This window comes from Kryptolebias marmoratus, linkage group LG12 (assembly GCF_001649575.2).
Source record: "Kryptolebias marmoratus isolate JLee-2015 linkage group LG12, ASM164957v2, whole genome shotgun sequence".
NCBI classification, from domain to species: Eukaryota; Metazoa; Chordata; class Actinopteri; order Cyprinodontiformes; family Rivulidae; genus Kryptolebias; species Kryptolebias marmoratus.
The window spans coordinates 20,708,987-20,730,776 of record NC_051441.1 but is presented as its reverse complement, the minus strand read 5'-3'; the positions used below and the strand labels follow the sequence as shown (position 1 = coordinate 20,730,776).

General features: G+C 36.4%; 1 long non-coding RNA gene across 1 annotated transcript; it reads right to left on the bottom strand.

Annotated features, from left to right (window-relative positions):
* Positions 1-533: 533 nt before the first annotated feature.
* Positions 534-3,981, bottom strand: LOC119617499. The gene is made up of 2 exons (XR_005233814.1): positions 958-3,981; positions 534-808 (listed from the first exon to the last, which is right to left on the bottom strand). It is a non-coding gene; the product is annotated as an uncharacterized LOC119617499 (long non-coding RNA).
* Positions 3,982-21,790: the final 17,809 nt, after the last annotated feature.

The window sequence follows — 21,790 nt, the reverse complement described above, 5'->3', positions numbered from 1 at the left end:
CAGTATATACGTTTTGTCCATTTTCAAACAAGATCACATGCACTGCCAGTGTGCATTTCACTGCATATACTTGGTGTTATGATGTTTTCATACAGGTGTTTTAGAGTCATACATATTCAGACATGCTCACAGCATCCTCCAGTTGAAATGTGTTCCCACAGCTATGTTTTAAAGCTATGTAGAAATTACTTGAACCTTTTTTAATGCAAATTAGATTTTGTGTTTTCTCCTGCATTTTTACAGTGGGATCATTGTAGCTGTATGTTTTAATTTTCCTCGGGGGTTATTTTTTTAGCTTTTGTGATGGCCTACGATGTTTTTATTAGAAATTAATAAAAGGAAAAGAAAAAACGATTAAAAGAAAAACACAAGAAGTGTCTTTTATTTAAAATTATTTCCGTAAACTTTGTTTGTTCTGACGTCTAAACAAGATATACAAGTTAAGTTCATATTTCTGCATGAATGACATGACATCTGAAAAACATGGTAAACTTATTTATTCCTTTAAAGAAAATGACCAAAATTGTCCCTAATTCAGTTCAGTTTAACTCAGTTTATTTAAATAACACCAATTCACAACAAAAGTCAAAAACATTTCACATACAGTCCACATACAGAAATGCCAATTAGTAAAAGTTATCTATCTAAGAAAACCAGCAAACTGCATCAGATCTTCACTTCATCACAGTCTCCCATCCTGAGCAGCACATTGGCAACAGTGTAAAGAAAAATAAAACCCGTTCAACAGGAAGAAGCCTCAAGCAGAACCAGTTATATGGCGAATGGCCATCTACCTCGACCGGCTGGGCTTTGAGGACAGCACAGAAACACAGTCAATCAAAGGATTGGTCCAGGTTTAGTTTTCATGGAAAGAAAAACAAATGTTAATTACAGCAATAATTACAAAAGCAAAAGCTTTTTTTTTTGCAAGAAGTATTTGTATTTACACAATTATACCTTTAATAGCTGGTATCAATCCCCAGGTGGCACTGTTGCATCATGCACAGGCTGACTACCAACTTCCTCTGCAACCTCGTCTCATTAAACTAGAAAATCTCATCTGCAGAGGGGCACACACACTCACATACACAGCAAAAAACATTTAAACATTGATCAGTTTTCTGTTTGACCTACTCAGGGTGGGCTGAGACTGGAGCCTTTCCCAACAGATGACGTGCTGCCCGGTCAGGTCACTAAAATTGAACAATTTAGAATCTACAAATCAACCAAACATGCATATTTTCAAACTGTGGAAGAACACAGAGGAAATCCTACACGTGCAAAAGGGGGAGCGTGCAGACTTAGAATCAGACACAGAATAGTCAAGATGAAAGCTTATTTGTTCTAAAGATACAGTGCTATCCATGCACCATCATGCAGCCACATTTAAACTTATTATAGTTAACTCATTTTTAATTTGTAAGTGAAGAAAATAAGTTTTCCATTTTATAACAAATCTAAGAAAACAGTAAATAGTCATAATAATTAGTAATAGTAATAATAATGATTGTCTGGAGTTGGAGGGCATACTTTGTAAGCTATTATAAATATGTACTGACGTAATATGTGCCTACACATTGAATTCTTGCTTTTTGTACATTAATTACTTATTTTATATTTTTGTTTGTTTTTGAATTAGCAGTCAGAATTTAATTTTTTTTTTTATTATTGTTCTTTGTTCATTTTCCACAGTCCATCAGGCACTAACTGATAAAAATATACACACACTGCATGGTACACATTTGAGTTTTCACTTTGACTGTCCAACTAATATGCTTTAGGAGGTTTTTAAAAGCAAGCATTGTGGTGTGAACCTGTAAACAACAGCTGGGTTAGTTGTCTTAACTTAATGAAAAGCCTAAATTATAGTTTACTTAAAGTTTTTACTGTTCAAGCAGATTCAACAGCAAAAATAACGTGTTTAATATTGTTTTTTGTAAAAGAAAGGGTTAAATACTGCTTAGAATATAGGGACAATTTGAAAACCAACTTTTCTAATTCTATTTATCTCATATAAAACTTGTGATAGTGAGCATCATTCATGCTATATTTAGATTCTAGCCTTAGGGCTTGTATGACTTTAATAACTGCTCAGCTATATAATATAACACCAAGGATATTATGACCAATTTAGACACAACAGTCCCACAAATGATTGTGAGAGTATCATGACCAATTTCAATTCATTTATTAAAAATTATTATTAAAAAAAATTGATCATCAACGTCAACATCATAGAATAACATAAACAAAACGCCTGGAAGAAACTCACTAACCTCTAAACGGCAAAACTGGACCAAGACCTAGGATATGAAACAAAGCTAGAATTTTGTGAGCAATATTCAATTCTGTTATTTGGGGATTATTATGTAGGTTTTGAGCATCTGAGGTTAAGGGAAAGGCTTACAATTTTAATTGAATGAAGAAAGACATCCATTTCATTATAATGTTGGCATTTCACATTAATGCAGCACATAATTTACACAAACTTACGTTTCAAATACGCTGGAAGTCTTAAATAGCTGTGAGTTTCTAGAAATAGATTTTACACTTTTGCATGTACACACACACAGTCACACACCTACACACACACACACACACACATATATATAAAGGAGTGGGTCTCTACTTATAGGTTTCTTTCGCAGAGCATACCAGACGAGATGAAAAACAGGCCAAATATGAAGACGTTTTGCATGAAGAAAAAGTAAAATAGTCCTGCTCACTCTGTCCTTCCTGTGCGCCTGCTGCTGGAATGTGAACATCCAGCCTTGTGGGAGTAATAAAATCATTTGAGGCACAGACATGGTGGGACAAAACCGCTCTTTGTCTCTGAGAGCAAGTCATAAAACAGAATAAAAAGAATGCTGAGGGAGTCAGCAAACAGACTGGGGAGTCACCCACTTTTGCTCCCAGACTACTGTTTGGATGATTTCTGCAGCCTTACCGAGTGTCCCTGCTGCTGTGCATGCAGCTTGGATTTGAAAATATTTTTTCTTTCTTAAAATGAGGCCAATCCAGTGGGCAACTAACATTTTTTCATACAAAGACAGTCCCATCTAATACAAACATGATAATTTTGTATGTATATATACATACAAATACATACATATACATACAACAAGTGACTGTTCACATAAAATATCTGTAGCCAAATGTTACAAAAAAAGCAGAACGAACCTTTAGTATCCAAGATTAGAGCTCCACAATGTTTCAAATGTCAGCATGAGGGAGATCTTCGAACCAAGCTACATGTACAGCAGCTCTGTCTCATTGTCATTAAGGACAAGGAGAACTAAATCATTTCAGAACAAATATAAGAAGAAAGCAATCAGCTTTTCTTTAGACAGCATCAGAATAGAAAAACAAATTTATACTTAACCCTATTCAACATTCTGTTCAACTAATAAAATAGGAGCATATCAACTTCATAAAATATATGGAAAGATAAAAGTTATCATCAGACTCCAAAAACTCAATCCTGAGGTAGTCTAACTATGTTAAACTGATTTTTTTTCCCTCTAAAGATTGTCAGGTCTGGAGTGGTGGGGGTGTTTATAACTTATTTTGTTTTATTTTCTTCTGCTATGATCACAGAGGATAGAAAAACAACTTAACAATAATGTAAAACAACAACATTATTGTTGTACAATGAAACATAGTTCAAAGAAACCCTTAGTTGAAATCTAACTGTGGTAATGAAATGGTTTTGATTTTTAGATATTTGTTGCGGATTTACTCAAAGGGAGTTCTGACATTATTTCAGAAATGTTCAGAAGGAAAACAGAAGCTTAGTCTTGCTTTTGTTAGTTAGCTAAATTTTAATTTCAAGCAAAGTGCAGCTTTCACTGTCAGACACACCACTCAATGTAATTCCAAAACTCTAAAAAGAAAACTGAAAACTCATTAGTTAGAACATTTACTCACTGCTGACTTTGTGCCTGTTCGATGTGGGGTGAATATTAACCTCTCTAGACAGGAACTCAGGACAGAAGTTTCAGCTAAATGTACACCTATAACTGACTGTGAGGGGAGGTTCATGTAACAGCAGCGTTACAAGTTGGTACTGTCCATTTCAGGGGCCTCTGAAATCACAACAGCAGATTCTTCCATGTTTACGTTTATATGAGAAGTAAAGTTTAACGTGTATGATTACAGATAGTATGGGATGTAAAAATTCAACCCCCTCAAATTATGATTTTTATCTCTATTGAGAGGGTCCAAATCTTGTTTGTGGCAGTCAATCCCCCCACCCCTGTTTTTGAACTACTAAACTAAAGAAACACTGGAAAAGCCAGCCCCAGCACAAATCTATAAAACCAAGACGGGAATGTGTGCCACCATTTTGAGAAGAGCTATGTGAATCAATGGGAAAGTGCCTAATTATAGATCATAAGCATCACATTATTAAACCTAAACTCAGCAACGGAGTGCAACATTTTACCATTGATGATCATCAAAAATAGCAATTCAAAGGATGTGGCATGATGTGCATTATGCCACACACACCCAAACATGAACACACACACACACACACTCACAGATTAAACACACACACACATATAGCCTATATATATAAATATGTATGCAGCTTGTAGCATTACAGCTAACATTACAGCTAACATTACAGCTAAGAGCTAAAAGATTAGAATTAACAATTTGCATGGAATATATCTACACATCCAATAAACATGATTTAAGTTTGATGAATTTACCTACAAACCAGGCAATGCTATCCCAAATGAAGAAAGTAAAAAAAAAAATTACTTTCTTACCTGAACGTTTTTTGTTTTGTTCTACAATTGTCCCAGTTTGCCACAGCTACTTCTTTACATTTAAGTACTAAACTAGGCATGAACAGAAAGAATCACATGGTTCGTAACTTGTTCTTTATTGGAGAAATTGGAGTGTATGAACGTAATGGTAGAGTAAATCCTTTTTCCTCATATTATTGACTACTTTCTTTAGTTCATTATCTGTAACAATTACAAAGAGTGGAAAACAGAGAGGGAGCACTCATTAAGTGATCATTTGACCTAATGGACAATCGTCACCATTATCAAAACGGGAATCAGTCATCCTGTTGTAGCAGCATGCCTGAGTTGTGTGCGTTTGATAACTGCACCAATAAACACAAAAAAGCATGTGGAATATCCTTCCATAAGTAAGTAATACTACAATATACAATTTGCAAGAATTTAGTTAATTCAATAAGAAAAACTACCTTTAAAACATATTGACACATGGCAAGTCTACTTTGTTCACACTGACACTTTCTGGCTTTGTTTTTTATACAAGAAATGTATAATGTGTCTGTCTTAATCACCAAATTTATGTGATTAACTGCTGTTGCATGTCTGAGCTATAATTTGAATATAGAATTAAAGAGCACACATCCTGATTTCCCTGAAGCTTCAGCTCCTTCTAATCTGGATCCTACAACATATTGTGTTAATTTTGTTAAGACTGGCGTAGTAATGTAATTATGTAAATATGATTGTGCATCTTCTGATTGGCTCCCAGAAGATGACGGAGACGTCCAATTGGTGGCCTCCTGGAGGTGACTTACATTAAAGCTGCTGACTTGGACTTCTTGCCAGTCCCCATCCTCTGCTCATCTCAACCAGCCACATTGTTTGTCCGTTAAAAACACCTTGTGAAAGTTTGGAGTTTGTAGGAGTGAGCTGCCATTTATGTTTGCTTAGTTTTCTCCTGTTTTTCTTAGTTAGGGAGGTAAGTTTTTGTCATTTGGTTTATTTATTTTCAAATAGGTAAGTTTGGTTAATATTCAGATAGTTTCCTTTTGTTTATTATTTTCGGCATTATGGCTCACTCTGAAGTCATATACTCCACTTGATGTAACATCTCAGTAAAAATACAGCTTTTAAAATAAATAACACTGGAAAATATTTATCTTTGAGTGTGTCGGCTGCTTGAGATCTGATGATGGATTTTTCACATTATGATCTGGCCACTCCTAGACGGGTTATCGTCAAGCATGTTTTACTTTTACACTTGTATTCTTACTATATTTTATAAAGACAGGCTGTTGAAATCTTGATTTACAGGCCTGTATGTTGACAATCCATCAGTTCAGTCCACATCGTCCTAACTTTAGCTTCCCTGCTGACTTCTGGCTCGCCATTGTCTTGTTCAGCTTTCATGAAGCCGACATGATTTTACACCAGTGTGTTGAATTTTAGGAAAATCTAGTGTACAGTTTAAGGCCTACATCATTTCAAAGATGGCATGTCTTCTCATAAATGCGCATGTGTTTGTTGACATTTTGGATCCTCCATGTCATCACAAATTCTGATTAGACAATGAGCGAGAGTGCTCTCTATTTTAACTCTATGAATAATTATCCATGTTCTGGGGGAGCTGGTGCTGGTCCCAACAGTCATTAGTCATTAGGTGGGGTACAATCAGGACAAGTCACTAGCCTATCAAAGGGCCACACAACACAGCCAACCATCTACACACTCATTCAAAGACTTATGCACACATAGAACATGGAAACTGCACACAGAAGATTTGAACTCAGTTCCTCACTTGTTGTGAGGAAACTAAAAACTAAATAATTTTTACTACTAATTTTGAAAACTAATAATATTATTTATTATTATTATTATTATTATTATTATTATTATTATTATTATTATTATTATTATTAGTAGTAGTAGTAGTAGTAGTAGTAGTAGTAGTAGTAGTAGTAGTAGTAGTGGTGGTGGTAGTAGTAGTAGTAGTAGTAGTAGTAGTAGTATTACACTTTTCCTTCACATAATATTGTAAAAAAAAAAAACGAACCTGATGTCCTGCCCTGACCATTGGCTTGAACAGATAACAGGAACCTGATACCTTGATGCAAGAAGCTCCTCCAGATACTTGTGACACTTTGAGAACTTTCATTTATTTATTTAAATCATATGGGAAGTAATATGACAAACAACAGAAAGTTTCAACAACTTAATTGCTTTAAAAAACCAGGAGAGTCCATGGAAGTCATGAGCAAGGAACCCTTTCTTTTCTGACCTCTGACCTACACTCACCTTCCCAGCAACTGTTCTGTGTAAAGGGTCATTTTGTTATTTTTTAATCCCTGGTAGTCTTTTGAATAAATTATTTTCTGAGGCGTCACACACTTGGAATATCTTATTAGTAAAGACGGTGTTCTTACACCTCTTACATATATTTTAAGACTTAAACAAACATGATTTATGCAAAGATTAAATCTGTTCTTTTGATAGAGAAATGTTTTGCAATGTGTTGAAAAATGAATGTTGATGATTTATGTGTCCATTTATCTAAAAAAAAGTTAGTCAAGTAGTTTGACAGATTTTATTATTACTCTTTGTGATTACAGGAGACAGTCCAGTGGGCCTGGTTACAGAACTTCTTCTGAACAGGAAACGAATCTGACCTTGAGTGTCCTACAGTGATTTGACATCTTGTGGCTTTTCATAAAATGGGAGAGACTTTGGCTTGGCTTTGACTCTGTGCTCAGTTGTTTTTGTCTTCGTGCGTTTTTATCTTGAGCCCCTCTACTTTTGTCTCATCTTGTCGTATTTTGTTTAACTTAAGTTTAAAGGCATACGTTTTGTCTAGATCTGTTTAGTAAAGTCCAGCTGTAGAAAAGCTAAAGTTAACAAGACCATTTGTAACTTTAACTTTGGACAAAACACTGGCCGCTGTCCATCAGTGAAATTTTAGGCCTGAATCTGACTTCTCTCTGTAGTTCTGCTACAGGCCAATCAACCTCTCTGGAGTCATTTAGAAAGATAGAGTGACATCTGGTCAGACAGCAGTAAGGCGCCTTCAAAGTTTTCCATCCTGGTGATGAGAAAAGCAATGTTTGGTCTGATGCAACTTGATAAACAAATGTTCATTTCCAATCTGATCCTTCCTCAAACTATTCTGACAATGTGACAGGATTCTTAACATCCTCTTGACCTAAATTTCGAAGTGACAGACTTATCAAATTAGTGTAAGCTGTCCAAATTTCGCACATGTAAAACATAAAACTGAGATCTTAATCAAACATTCTGTTCAAAAAGATTCTTATGTTTTAGATACACTACAGTTAGTTCTTACTCCAGCGTGTTATCATTGTTAAGTTATTGTGAATTGAATATAACTGTTTAGATTAGGTTCAGATAATAATGAATAATTACTTCATACTAAAACTGTGAATATTGTTCTCAAAATCTCAATATTTATTATTATTATTGTTGTTGTTGTTGTTAGATTAGTAAGATTATAAATAAAAGCAATCTGTTAAGCCTACATTAACACCTCTTTTGTATCAGAATCAAGGTTAAAACTATAAAATACCTACAAATGATTTGTGAAAAGTAAAACTGAGTTGGAGGTTTTCATGAAACCTAAACTTATGTTAAAAATCCTCTTTCAGCTTTGTGTTTGAAACTATCTTTGACATCCATAGGCCAAGATACAAAACTTAAATCCTTCTCAATGTGACTCACCTACTTGCAAATGATCCTAATCTGTTTGTATATAGTCTATTTTCATTAGCTCAATGAAAATTTAGCTCATCATCAAGAGTCAGATATAACAGTAAGGTGTATAGCTGCCAGAAAAATTAAACTTGGAGCAGCAAAAACTTCGGCCTTTTTGAAGCTGCATGATGAGTCAGACAAACATCAGTGACAACATAGAGGATTGTTTTTCTACTTTTTACTTGTTCTGTCTCCCTTATTTGTTTTCTTCACCCCCTCTTTGAATTTTCTGTTCCTCTCACTGACATTCTAAGTTTCTGAGATGAGGGACCTGCTTGTTCTACCATTTTGTAAAGGCTTTACAACGTGTGCATGAACATGTGTGCGTATAATAAAAAGGGGAAAAGAGCCTTCTCTTTTTAAATTTGACATTGCAGTGATCTTCTTTTTTTTTCTGTCGTCCACCCCTCTCCACTTGACACAGCGATGCACCCACTCACACAAACCTATATAGATATATTTATATACATATTTGATAAACTTCAAATGTTCCAAAACACAGATTATATTCATTCTGTTTTAATTACATAGAAAGATGAAGAAGCCAGCCCCCCCAAACATTTCTCCAATGGTGCATCCCCCTCCCCTTATTTACAGGCTCTGTCAAAGTCATATAACCGGTTACCATGACAACCGGGCCCCAGATTGCTATAAACTTTTACAACAGAACGAGGCTGAAGCTACCACTCGGTTTTTCTCTTCTGTGTGTGAATGTCACTGGGATGAATAGGAAAAAAGAAACCAAATCTGTTTGAAATCAAAAAATCACTGCTCCCTTTCTTTAGCTTATGCCTTCTCAAGTCATTTTCTATTGAATTAGGTCAATGAGGAATTAGGGCGTTTTTCATAAAATTGGCCTGTGAGCATGTTAGAAGAATCAACGAATATTTATGAGCATGATTTGCATTTCTTACAGGCACAGGGTACTTTGTGGCTTTGCAAATCTGACAATTAATCCTGTCTTATTGGTGTACTGAAATAATGGCATGTGTTTGATCCAAGAAATGAATGAAAAGCAGATGTTCTATTTCTTTTCAACACTCTCAAGCACTAAAAAATAAAAATAATAAAACATGTTTCCACATTTATATTATTAGATAAGTAAAGGTCTAGTCTTCAATGAAGGAATCCATATCATCTGCTGCCTTTTATGCCAGAGTTTTAGGCTAAGACCATTTTAGTAACTACTTGACTTCAAGACCACAGAATTTGTGGCTCCAGAACTGTCTGTCTGATACTGTTTTTTGCAGTACAGGGGCTCCACATGGAACAGTTTCTGCCACCCTTCCCATTTACCCTGTACACTTCGGACTTTCAATACAATCTTGACTCATGTTTTATCCAAAGGTTTTCCGATGACTTTGCTGTTGTGGGCTGCATCAGCGGTGACAGCAAGGAAGAATACAGGGGTCACAATGAGGAAGTTTGTGAACTGATGTAATCATAACCATCTGAAGCTGAACATTTCAAAGAACAAAGAGATGATTATTGATATTAGAATAAGAGGCTCAAACTAGAGCCTGTTTTCATTCAGGGTACAAAGGTAGAGTGTGTCCAAAAACAACGGGTACTAGACGTACAGTTGGACAACAAGCTGGACTGGTCATACTATATAAAGACAGCAAACAAGAAAGGACAGAGCAGGCTGTACTTTCTAAGAAGACTGCGGTCCTTTAACATCTGCCATCTGCTTCTGTGCTGTGCTTGTTCTACAAGATGTTCTTACGGGTGGTGTGCTGGTGGGTGGGTGCTTGCATGTCAGATAAACAAAGACTTAACAAACTGATAAAAAAAGGAAAGCCCCACAATGAGAATAACACAGGACTGGATTGAGCAGAAAGCTTAAGTGCTGATGCTAAGGAGAATAAATGCCATCATGAATAACAACAGGCACCCACTTTTTGCTCTGGAGGTATTTTGTCAGAGCACCTTCAGTTGGTGGCTGATTGTGCCAAGGTGCCAGACTGATCGTTACCAGAAGTCTTTCCTGCCAGCTGCCACGAAGCTCCATAATGAGCAATGAATTAATGTAAACTAAATGTATACTATTGAATGCACCTTTACTCTGGTTACCTCCCACAGACCAAAAACATGCATGTTAGGTTACTTGGTAACTCTAAAATGTCTCTTGGTGTGAGTGAGAGTGTGAATGGTTGTCTGTCTTGTTGGTCTCTATGTGTCCCTGTGATGGATTTGAGACTTGTCCAGGGTGTCCCCCGCCTCTCGCACAGTGACTGCTGGAGATAGGGACTATCTCCTTGCAACCCAGAAAGGAGAAGCGGGTATAGAAAAAAGATAGATGGATGGATGGATAAATGTAGCCCCCAATTTGGTTTAGTGTATTTTTATCCACTATATTGTTAGCATTACTGTATTTTATATACATATTTTTAGTTTTAGTATTTAAATATTAGTATTAATATTTTGTATTATTACATTTTTATGTTGCTGTTGTCTGTGTGCAACATAACTGCTGTTGCTGTAACCCTTTAATTTCCTGAAAAGGACCAATAAAATATCCATCTATCGTAATAGGACAACTGATAAAGTTATAGCCTTTTTGGTTATGTGCAGTCTTGTGCAATATCTTATGAAATCTTGTAAAGTCTGTTGGCACTCAGAGAATATGTTGAGGACAACTCCCAGCTACTACCACCCCAAATTTTAGCTCATTTTCTGTATAATTAATTGAGTTATTGTATAAGCATTTTTTGTGTTTGTTAATGTTAATTATCTGCAACAGCCTTGGAATGACTTCAAAAGTTAATGAGTTTTGGAGTTGACGCCAACAAATATGTCAAATTTTTAAACCAAGGTGTCGTGCAATGTGTTATGCTAGGTGTATGTCTTGTGAATTTCTCAAATGCTAACACACCAAGGTTTAGCTAAATATCGGTAAAATTGACTGATTTGATTTATAGCCATTATTGTGTTTTCTTAGATTAGTTGGCTGGGGTGACCATCTTGAATAGGGTTGACTCCAAAAGTTAATCAGTTGCAAATCTACAACAAATAATTACTTTCTGAAAGTTTCTCTAAAATCCATCTTGTGATTCACAAGATGTTGCTAACAGACAGAAAGACACATTTGACTGCAATAATTATTGAATTATCACTATTGTTGTGTTTACTAATGTGACTTAGCTGTGGCATCTTGAAGCGGCTTGATTTTAAAAGTTAATTGGTTGTAGGTGTACATTGAATGATTCAAAAATCTGTCTTGTGATTCGTGAGATATTTTGCTAAAACAACAGATAAACACACCAAAACACAGAGTCAGGCAACAACATTAACAACATTGCAATTAATTGTGTAAACCGACCCAGGTGTCAGACCAGCAGCGGTCCGACTTCCACCAGATATGTCCCAGTTTGGGATTTTGACACACAAACTCTAAAAAAAAAGTTAGTAACGTTTTAAACTAGATAAAAGGACCACTGGGGTGTTTTATGATAGTGTTTAACTAAGAGAAAAAAACATAAAAACTCATTATTTTGATATTTTATTTCATTTCCCCTATAAGAACTGACAAATATGTAACAGAAACAAAAATACCAGAAATCATCTACTGTTTGACACAGAGACTGTAACTGATCATATCCAGCCAATTCACTGACGCTATTCATGACATTTGGATCTTGAAAGCAAAACAACTTTGTTTTGTTTACATCAGTCATGTGGTTTAGCAAATTTAGCCACTGAACTAGAGAAACACTGGAATGCTCAGTCCAAGCGCAATCTATGCAACCAAAGATGAGAATAAATGCAAAGAGAGCTGCATATAGCAACATAGACATTATTGGCCACTATCAGAATGGCAGCATATCATTAATATCAGGGTGAAAATCCAAAACCCGGTGCAGGAGTCCAATATTTTCTCATTAATTGTTATGATTAAAACATCGGCTGAAATGGAGAGCGAACCATGGACACCCAGCTAGCTGCTTTTTCACCCAGGCAAATGGTGTGCAGCCAGTAAATAACAAAAAAAACCCCAAAAACAACAAAAAAAACCTAAGTTCTTTTAAGGGTGTTTACTCTTCAGGTATGAACTGCATGGTGCCCTTATTCCTCCTTACCTGAATATACCTGTCATAATATTTTTATGTATTAGCCCACTGTTATGAACCTTATCCTTGAGTACTAACTAGATTCATGTTGTCTAAGAAAATGGATTATGGTGTTACTTTCATACATTTTGAACAACAAAACCATTTGATTCTGTTTTTGCTCTTTTACATCTCACTTTTAGTAAACATAAAAAATGCTTAAAATGTTTCAGAAAATCTGGTGATTTAGATGCACAGTTTATCTAATACAGATTACTTTTGAGAAGACAATTATGTAGTAAATTCTGACTGGATGACTGAACTCAGGTGTGAGTGTGTGTATGCATGGTTGTTTGTCCAGTGAGTGTCAGTGTTGGCCCAGCAAAGGACTGGTGAACAGTCAGGTTGTATCCTGCCTCTTGCTCATGGTCTCTAGGGATAGATACCAGAAACCCTGGAACAGGATAAAGAAAGAAAAGAAAACAACACATCCTGTGTTGAGTGTAACATTCCCGAATTTGGCATATATATATAACCAGTAGATGGCACCATGGTAAAAGGAAAGTAAAATGAAATCTTTTAAAAACTGGAAGGGACACTGTGTTGATAGGAAAACAATGTAAGTGCAGTTGGCATATTAGTCAATAATTTCATATGAAAACTGTAAATTGTGGTATATTTAAAATGAAAATATTCATTATGAGATGTGGAATTTTGCATATTACTTACATTATCATACTGTCTATAAGGTTAGTTTTAACCGAAAATCCCTGAGAAAGGGTAAATTTCATGAAAAATCAATTAAAAGGTTCAAGTGAAAGGTCATTTGTTTGAACTCGTCACCATCAAACTGTAACATGTTGACTTCATTTCAGCCCACCAGGATGTACTGTGTTCCAGCTAGCAGCTCGTTTATGGTTGTGTATATCACAATCTTTTTTATTGCCACCATCAGACATTAAAGTCTGCTGAACACACGCTTGCTGCCCGTCAGCAGTCTGTGGCTCAATAAATGCGACTCTGTGAAAAATGAGTGGCCACGCTGTCACTAGGAGGTAGAGTAGAGGCAGATAGAAAAGCCATAGTAATCATGGTTTTATTCTAAGCTCCATAAAACTGGAAACACCACAGCAATCCCACTCCATGTCATTTGACCTTGAGACTGAGCCAAAGTTCATCTGCCTTTCTTTGGTGTTTTCTAAGATGCCTTAGCTGTATATGCTTTTGTTGCCAAGTAACTTCTGTAATATTAATAGTTACCAAAATATAGCTGTAAACTATATATATATAAGAACCTTTTCAATTGCACAATTCATAAAGTTGTCTTAAAAAGACCCAGCTTGCTGTTACAGAAAAAAATCCTAATTATGCATTTGAGTTCACTAACCTGTTTTTTATGTATGTGAACCCCAACATCATCAAAAAAAATGCAATTAAAAACTGCTCTACAAAAGAAAACAGAAACACTTGACCTTCTGAATTCAAAAAGCTGCTATTTTAATGAAAGACACCACATGAAACATTTTAATCTGAGCTGTTAGTTGAAGGGTAAAGACAGCTTAACCAGGAAGCAGCCCTGTGATGTGATGACCAATACAGTGGAAAAATGGCATTATAAGAAGGAAAGAAGTTTGAATTCTTCATCAGAGATAAAAACATTCATTTTGCTGGTCTAAGCACTTCATTTAAAGAGAACTAAATATAGTTAGTTAGAAAATGTGCTTTTTTCTGTTTTGCACAAACACATATTTATATAATCTAGATCATGGGAAATGGCTTGCACTTATATAGCACTTTATCTACTCCAAAGGACCCCAAAGCGCTTTACACTACAATCATTCACCCATCCACACACTGATGTCAGTAAGCTACATTGTAGCCACAGCTGCCCTGGGGCGGGCTGACAGAAGTGAGGCTGCCATCACACCGGCACCACCAAGCCCTCTGACTACCACCAGTAGGCAAGGCAGGTGAAGTGTCTTGCCCAAGGACACAACAGCTGAGACAGCCAGAGAGGGGGTTCGAACCAGCAACCCTCCGATCACAAGACAAACCCCTACCTCCTGAGCCACTGCCGCCATGCACTTAGTCTACATTTCTGTAAAAGATCTATAAAAAATGCATGCAGTAACTGAGACAACTTATTCCTTTGAGAATTTGGAAAATACATTGATATTTCAACATCAGTTGCTGTTGTTAAAATCTACAGGGTAATAAGTAAAAGTATTCAAACTGCTATAACAACTGATCTCAGGTCAGTGGATGAGGTTAACAAGATTGTAAGGATGGCATTTTGCAGGATTTTCTTTTCAGCATTTCCAAATTTTAAAGATTAGAATCTAGTTCTAACATTGTCAAGCATAAAGGTGAGTTAAATCCTCACAAAAATCTAAGACTTTGATGTTTTAATTGAGCACCATTGTTAACTGTGGGGCCAGAAACCAGTGCACTCTCAGTGCTGGTCTCAAGCTCAGATAAATGAGGAGGATTGTATCAGGAACATTTGACATTTGACCGGTTCAGCAACAAAATTGAATCCCTCATTCATTGTAGAATGTTTGAGATTCCTGAAAATTTCATAAAAATCTGTTCAAAACTTTTGCACACAAACAAACTCTACCCAAAATATAACCTCCTTGGGAGAGGTTCCTGACATTAAGTCAGACTAAACTTTTTCTGTTTTAGGTCAATTAGGATTCTTAGAATTATTTCTGTTTGTTAAGTGCCAAAATAATTAAAGTGAGACTTTTTTTGGTAGAGAATTTCTTTTTACTTTGTTCAGAGTCACAAGATTTTATATGTTTTCTTAGTATTTGGTAGGATTATTGTTAAACTCTATGACTTGAGTCAAATGTTTTGGGCTTCCTTTCCACAAGCTTCTCACAATAGTTTGCTGAGATTTTGTCCCATTCCTCCTGACAGAACTAATGAAACTGAGACAGGGTTTTAGTGCCGTCTTGCTCACACATGGCTTTACAGCTCTGCCCACAAACTTTCTACAGGGTTTGTGGTGGTCACACCAAAACACAAAGAAAGAAAGTAACAAATTACATTTTCCTTGTGTTAATGCAATTGAGTAATAATAAAGTGTGTTTTGTACTTTTGAATGAATTAATCCAATCTGTACTTTTATTTTTACTTGAGTATGTTTAATTTTGAGCATTGTACTTAGTTACATTGAAAATCCCATCCGTTACTCAAAAAAAAAAAAAAAAACTGAACATAAAGATGTAAATTAAAATTAGGAAATGGAAAGGAAAAAAAAAAACATAACAGCTGCACTATCTGACTCTGTTCCTTACCAGTCAGCTGGTGTATGACCTGGCTAAGTGATGAAGAGCCAGGAAGGAGTCCATCCGTTCATCCATTTTTTACTGCTTGTTTCAGAGTCGGGTCTTGAGCGAATCAACTTGAACAAGGGGCCCAGACATCTCTTTTCACAGCCACCTCTTCCAGCTCTTCTGGGACAATTCAAAAGTGTTCCTAGGCCAGCTCAGAGACATAGTCTCTTCAGCATGTCCTAGGTCTTCCTTCGGGTCTCCTACCAGTTGGACATGCCTGGAAAATTTAGTATATACTGTATATTCAATAAATAATGTCTTATTCTGTCACACTGGCACTCAGCTTGAGTGTGTCACATTTTATGTATTTTTTTTCACACTGGGAAATATTTCTCTGTTCTGTGTTGCTTTTTATTTAGCATGAAGTTTGGGACAAATTAATGTGAAGGCAGCAAGATAAGTACAGTATAATATATCCTTACAACCTAATTTTGTCTCACTTTATTTTTTTAATAACCTTTAAATTTACATAGATAGACAACTCAGCTCCTGAGAGAAAATAACAACTTTACAAATATGTTGGACCCAACCACTTCTGTGAATGTCTCTGTCTCTGTTCTGTCCTGTCAACCTCTCGCAGGTTGATGCATATGGACGCCTAAGCTAAGTTTTGTTTTGTAATGAGTTTCTTCCTGTTAAAAGGAAGTTCTTCCCTTCCACTGTTGCCCAGTGCTTGTTCACAGAGTAACACGTCCAGGAGAAACCCAAAAATCCTTTTTTACCAATGACACTTTCCAGCTTCTCCTGAGGGATCCCAAAGCATTTCCAGGCCAGCAAGGATACATAATCTCTCCTGCGAGTTTTGAATATACCTCGGGGTCTTTTTCTAGTGGGTCGTGCCCAGAAAACCTCAAGAGGGAAGCACTCAGGTGGCATCCTAATCAGATACTTGAATCACCTCAGTGAACTCCTTTTGATGTGGAGCAGCAGTGGCTCTGCTCCACCATGTTGTAGGTCCTCACCCTATCCATAGCTTCATCTTTTAAAACTCTAAAATTACAATGTTCAACTAGCTTTTTATTACAGTAATGAAAGATTCTGCACTCTCGTCAGCTTGTTAACATTTTGTATTGAACTTCATGTTTTCAAAGAATACATTGTTTCCTTAAACAGTGCCTCTCAAATACAGTTGTTTTTGTTTGTTATTAAAGTTTTTATTGTTGTTTCAGAACACAAACATACATAACCCCTCCCAACCCTCCCAAAACAAAACAAACCACAAATAAAACAAACCAGCCAGGTCAGTGCATATCAAATCAATACAAGTTTCACAGAAGATTAAATATCCTCGATGGTAGCAGAAACAACCACAGTAAACAGAAGTAGTCATTCGTCAGTATTTTCTAGAACAACAGTTCATTAAGGGAATTTAGTTGACCCAATGTTGCAGGAGAGGAAACAGTTCCAGAATTTCTTGAAGTTTTCTATGTCATTATATAGCTTGGCCAGCATTTTTTTCATTTGACACTATTTCCAACAATAATTCCAACCAGCTTTTAACCTTCAGAACAGTTGTAGATTTACATAGTCTGAGAATTATTCTGGCTGCCGTGACCATCCCCACCTGTACCACGGTGCTTTGGTGTTTTGATATATTAGGTTTCACTGTTTGGTCCCCCAATAAGCATAGTCTTGGTGACATGGGTATCTCCACACCATGTCCAGAATGGAAAAATGCATTTACATTCCCAGATCGCATGTATAAAGGTCCTTGCTTCCGTTTTGTATTTCCAGCATAGACTATTGGTGAGTAGACCCATTCTGTGAAGCCTGGATGGGGTAAAATAAAATCTATGTGCCATCTTACAGAGTGTAAATTTTCCTCTAGATTATTTAATATATTTCCATTATTTGACAGTATTCTCAACCATTCGTCGTCACTAAAAGCGCAGCCAGGCAATCACCAGACTTTTACATACATCCTTTGCATACTATTAAAAAAATTATAAAATGTGGATGCCTTATATTTGATTCTACTTGAGCCCATAAATTCCTGTCTATCTATTGGTCTGAAAGGGTTAACTAATTCTTCTTCAATATTCATCCAGCTCAGCTTTCTTTTTCCTTTTTCAAAATATTTCGACAACCTGGACATTTCAAATGCAAGATTGTATAGCCTTACATTAGGGAGGGCCATGCCCCCTACATCCCTTGAACACCACATTTTCTTAATGTTGATTCTGGGTTTCTCCTTGTCCCAAAGGAAATCCTTAATATAAATCTCATACTGTTTGTAAACCTGGAGTGGGATGTTAACAGGCACCATCATGGATACATAATTGAATAATGGGGCTATCACCATTTTTATTACATTCACCTTTCCCCATAAAGAAAGTTTCAATTTTGCCCATTTATCAAGATTAGTTTTTATCTTCTGAAGCAGCGGTTCCATATTTAGGAGCATTATCTCCTCTAGATTCGAGTGAAGTCATATACCTGTCATGCGGGGTGGAAACGGAGGCGAACCCAGAGTGCAGACTCAATTTTCAAAAACAAAAACTAATTTATTAAATAAAGAAAATAAATAAAAACAAACCGCTGACATGGCAGCAAACTAAACTTAACAAAAATCCAAAGCATGGCATGGCAAGGCAACGAGGAAACAAAACATGGATACAGCAAACGACAAACAATGATCCGACAGTATGTGAGAGAAATGACCAGGTATTTGAACACTGGGGTTGACGAGGTAAATGGAAACAGGTGAGTGGGGATAATGGCAGACAGGTGGAGATGGGCGTGGCAAGGAAGGCAGAAGAGTGACAGGGGAGGAGTGAATACTGAGAACAACACAACAAGGAAAAAAACAAACTGAAATAATAACTCAAAAACTCAAATCCTCACAATACCCAGATATTTCATATCCGTGGGAACCCACTTAAAATTAAATGTTGTAATATCATTGGAGTTACATGTTTGGGATATGTGCATACACTCAGATTTGTTCCAGTTAATCTTGTATCCTGAAAGCTTTGAATATGATTCAACACACTGTAATAGTGCTGGAATAGAGGTGATTGGATTTGCTAAAACAACTAAGATATCATCTGCATACATAAGCAACTTGTGCTCTTTTCCTCCTGCATGTATTCCTTTAATTCTTGAGTTGACTCTTATTGCCACTGCTAATGGCTCCACAACCAGCATAAAAAGCAATGGGGACAAGGCACAGCCTTGTCTTGTCCCTCTGATGAAAAAAAAAATGGATTACTGACTATTCGTCATAATTGCTGCTTTTGGTATAGAATATAATATTTCCACCCATTTGCAGAACATAGATCCAAATCAAAATTTTAAAAGTGTTGTTTTAAGAAACCCCCACTCTACATGGTCGAAGGCCTTCTCAGTATCTAAAGAAAGCACTGCAACAGGGACTGGATTAGAGTAATTCAAATGTATTAGATGAGTAAACCTTCTTCTATTGTTGATTGCAGACCTGTTCTTAATAAAGCCTCCCTGGTCTTCATTTATGATATCTGGAAGAACCTTTTCTAATCGTGATGCTAATGTCTTTGTCAGTATTTTGCAGTGTACTCCTATGAGACTAATGGGTCTGAAGTTAGATGGATCTGAGACATCTCTCTTTTTTGGCAATAAGTTATATCAGAGCCTCATTGAAAGTGCCAGGTAGAGAGCCTGAATTAAAGGCCTCTCTATATACATCATTCAGCACTGGGGCTACGGTGTCAATACATTTCCTATAATATTCAACTGAAAAGCCATCCAGGCCCGGCGATTTTCCACGTTTCATAGACAAGATCGTAGCTTTGATTTCTTCCAAAGTGATAGGAGAATCCAATTTTTCTCTTTGCTCATTGGAGATGGTAGGCAACTTCAATGATGAGAAAAAAACATTAATTTCTTCTGTGTCAGGTTTATTAGTGGATGTGTAGAGGTTGTTATAAAACTCTTCAAAGATCCTATTTATTTCTTTTGTTGTGGTGAATGTCTTACCATCTTTTTTAATTAGTGGAATGTTATTGGAGTTATCTTGTTGTTTAAGTTGTCTTGCTAATAATCTGCCACTTTTTTCTCCACCTTCATAATATTTAATTTTAAGTCTAAAAAAGGCATATTCATCTTTTTTTGTTATATAGTTCATGCAACTGATATTTAAGATTACAAAATCTTTGATATAGATGATTTTAGTCATTTTGTGCTGTTTTTTCTCTAACACACAAATTTATTTTTCCAATGTTTTTTTCTTTCCCAGTATTGTCTTTTTTAATTTTTGATGAATGGGCAATAAATTTTCTCCTTATGTATGCTTTTGACGCTGTGGAACCATTATTAACATGGAGAAAAAAGTTAAGATCCTCCAAAATAGAGTTACTAAATGCCTCGTTTTGGACTAGCATAGTATTAAGTCTCCAACGCCCTTTCCTTTCTTTTTCCTCGTTGAAGTCTATATGCAACTCCACTATGCTATGGCCACTTAATTGATAATTGTTCCTATTTCATAGCCCATTACTGACTTCACTAGCTTATTGGATATTAAGAAACAGTCAGTTCTAGAATATATCTTTTGGCTATGTCAATAAAAAGTATATTCTCTCTCCTGTGGATTTACCAGTCTTCATGTCAACCAGATTTCAGTCCTGTGCTAGCATTTGGATTGCAACTGTCCTTAGGTGATGGTTTCCCCCTTGGTGTGCTTTTGTCAATAAATCTATCTATCACCTGGTTGAAATCACCTCCCAGAATAATATGGCCCTCAGTGTTTCATATTATGCTATTCATTTTGTTAAAACAGTCAGGTTATCCTGATTAGGTGCATAGATGTTGCAGAGGACAGTCCTAATTCCAATCAGCAAGGCTTCAACACATATGAAACGCCCTACCTTATCATTATGTTGTTCAAGCATGACAAAGCTTATTTTTTTATTAACAAGGATCATTACACCATTTCATTTGCTTAAATATGAGCTGTGGTACACCTTACCCACCCAGCCTCTTTTGAACTTAGCTACTTCTTCATCTCCAATTATGTGCGATTCCTGGATGAATGCAATATCAGTGCATTTGGATTTTAGATACATTTTGTCTTTTAATTGGGTGCCCACACCCACGATATTATGTTGATATATCCCTTAGACATCTTTTGCTATTTGGTATACTCTGTGTGATTTGATCTGCCACTCAGCGAGGTACATATACATCAACACAATAACTAGTACTAACAGCATTTGCAAACTTAAGTAAACTGACTTTGTACAAAAAAAATTATATATATATAACATAGAACTAAACAGAGCAACAAAGAACATGCTGCAGTTTTTAATCCTTTTCTTAGCCTCTCTCTATTTAAACTTGGTCCATGAGATACGTTGAAAATCGTCCTTAGGCAACACAGCCATCCGAACTCTGAAGCACACTACCGACATTAATTTTTTACATGTTTTTGATAAATATAAACCTCAAATAGTAACACTTGTCTTTTACTTAGCTTGTTGCAGGAACCTTTCAGCCTCTGTCTTGTCCTGGAATGTCTTCCTTTCTCCCTTCCAGGTGAAGATGAGTGTTGCTGGGAACAGCAGCCGGTGTTTCACCTCCATTTCTTGGAGGCGTTTTTTTACAGTGTTGAATGCTCTCCGCTTCTCCACAAGCTCATTCGACAGGTCCTCAAAGAAGAATAATTTGCAGCCTTCCCACTCCAGCCCACGCTTTTCTTTGGCCATCTGCAGCACCTTGTCCCGAGCCAATGAGCGCAAAAACCGTATCAGGATGGTTCGGGGTGGTATATTGACATCTGGCTTGGGTGCCAGCGAGTGATGGGTCCATTCCACTTCGAACTTGCTGCCCATGAGGCCGAACCCCTGAGCAATTATCATCTCCACATACTGACCCACGTTTCCTCTTTCTCATTTGCCTTCTTTCAGTCCCA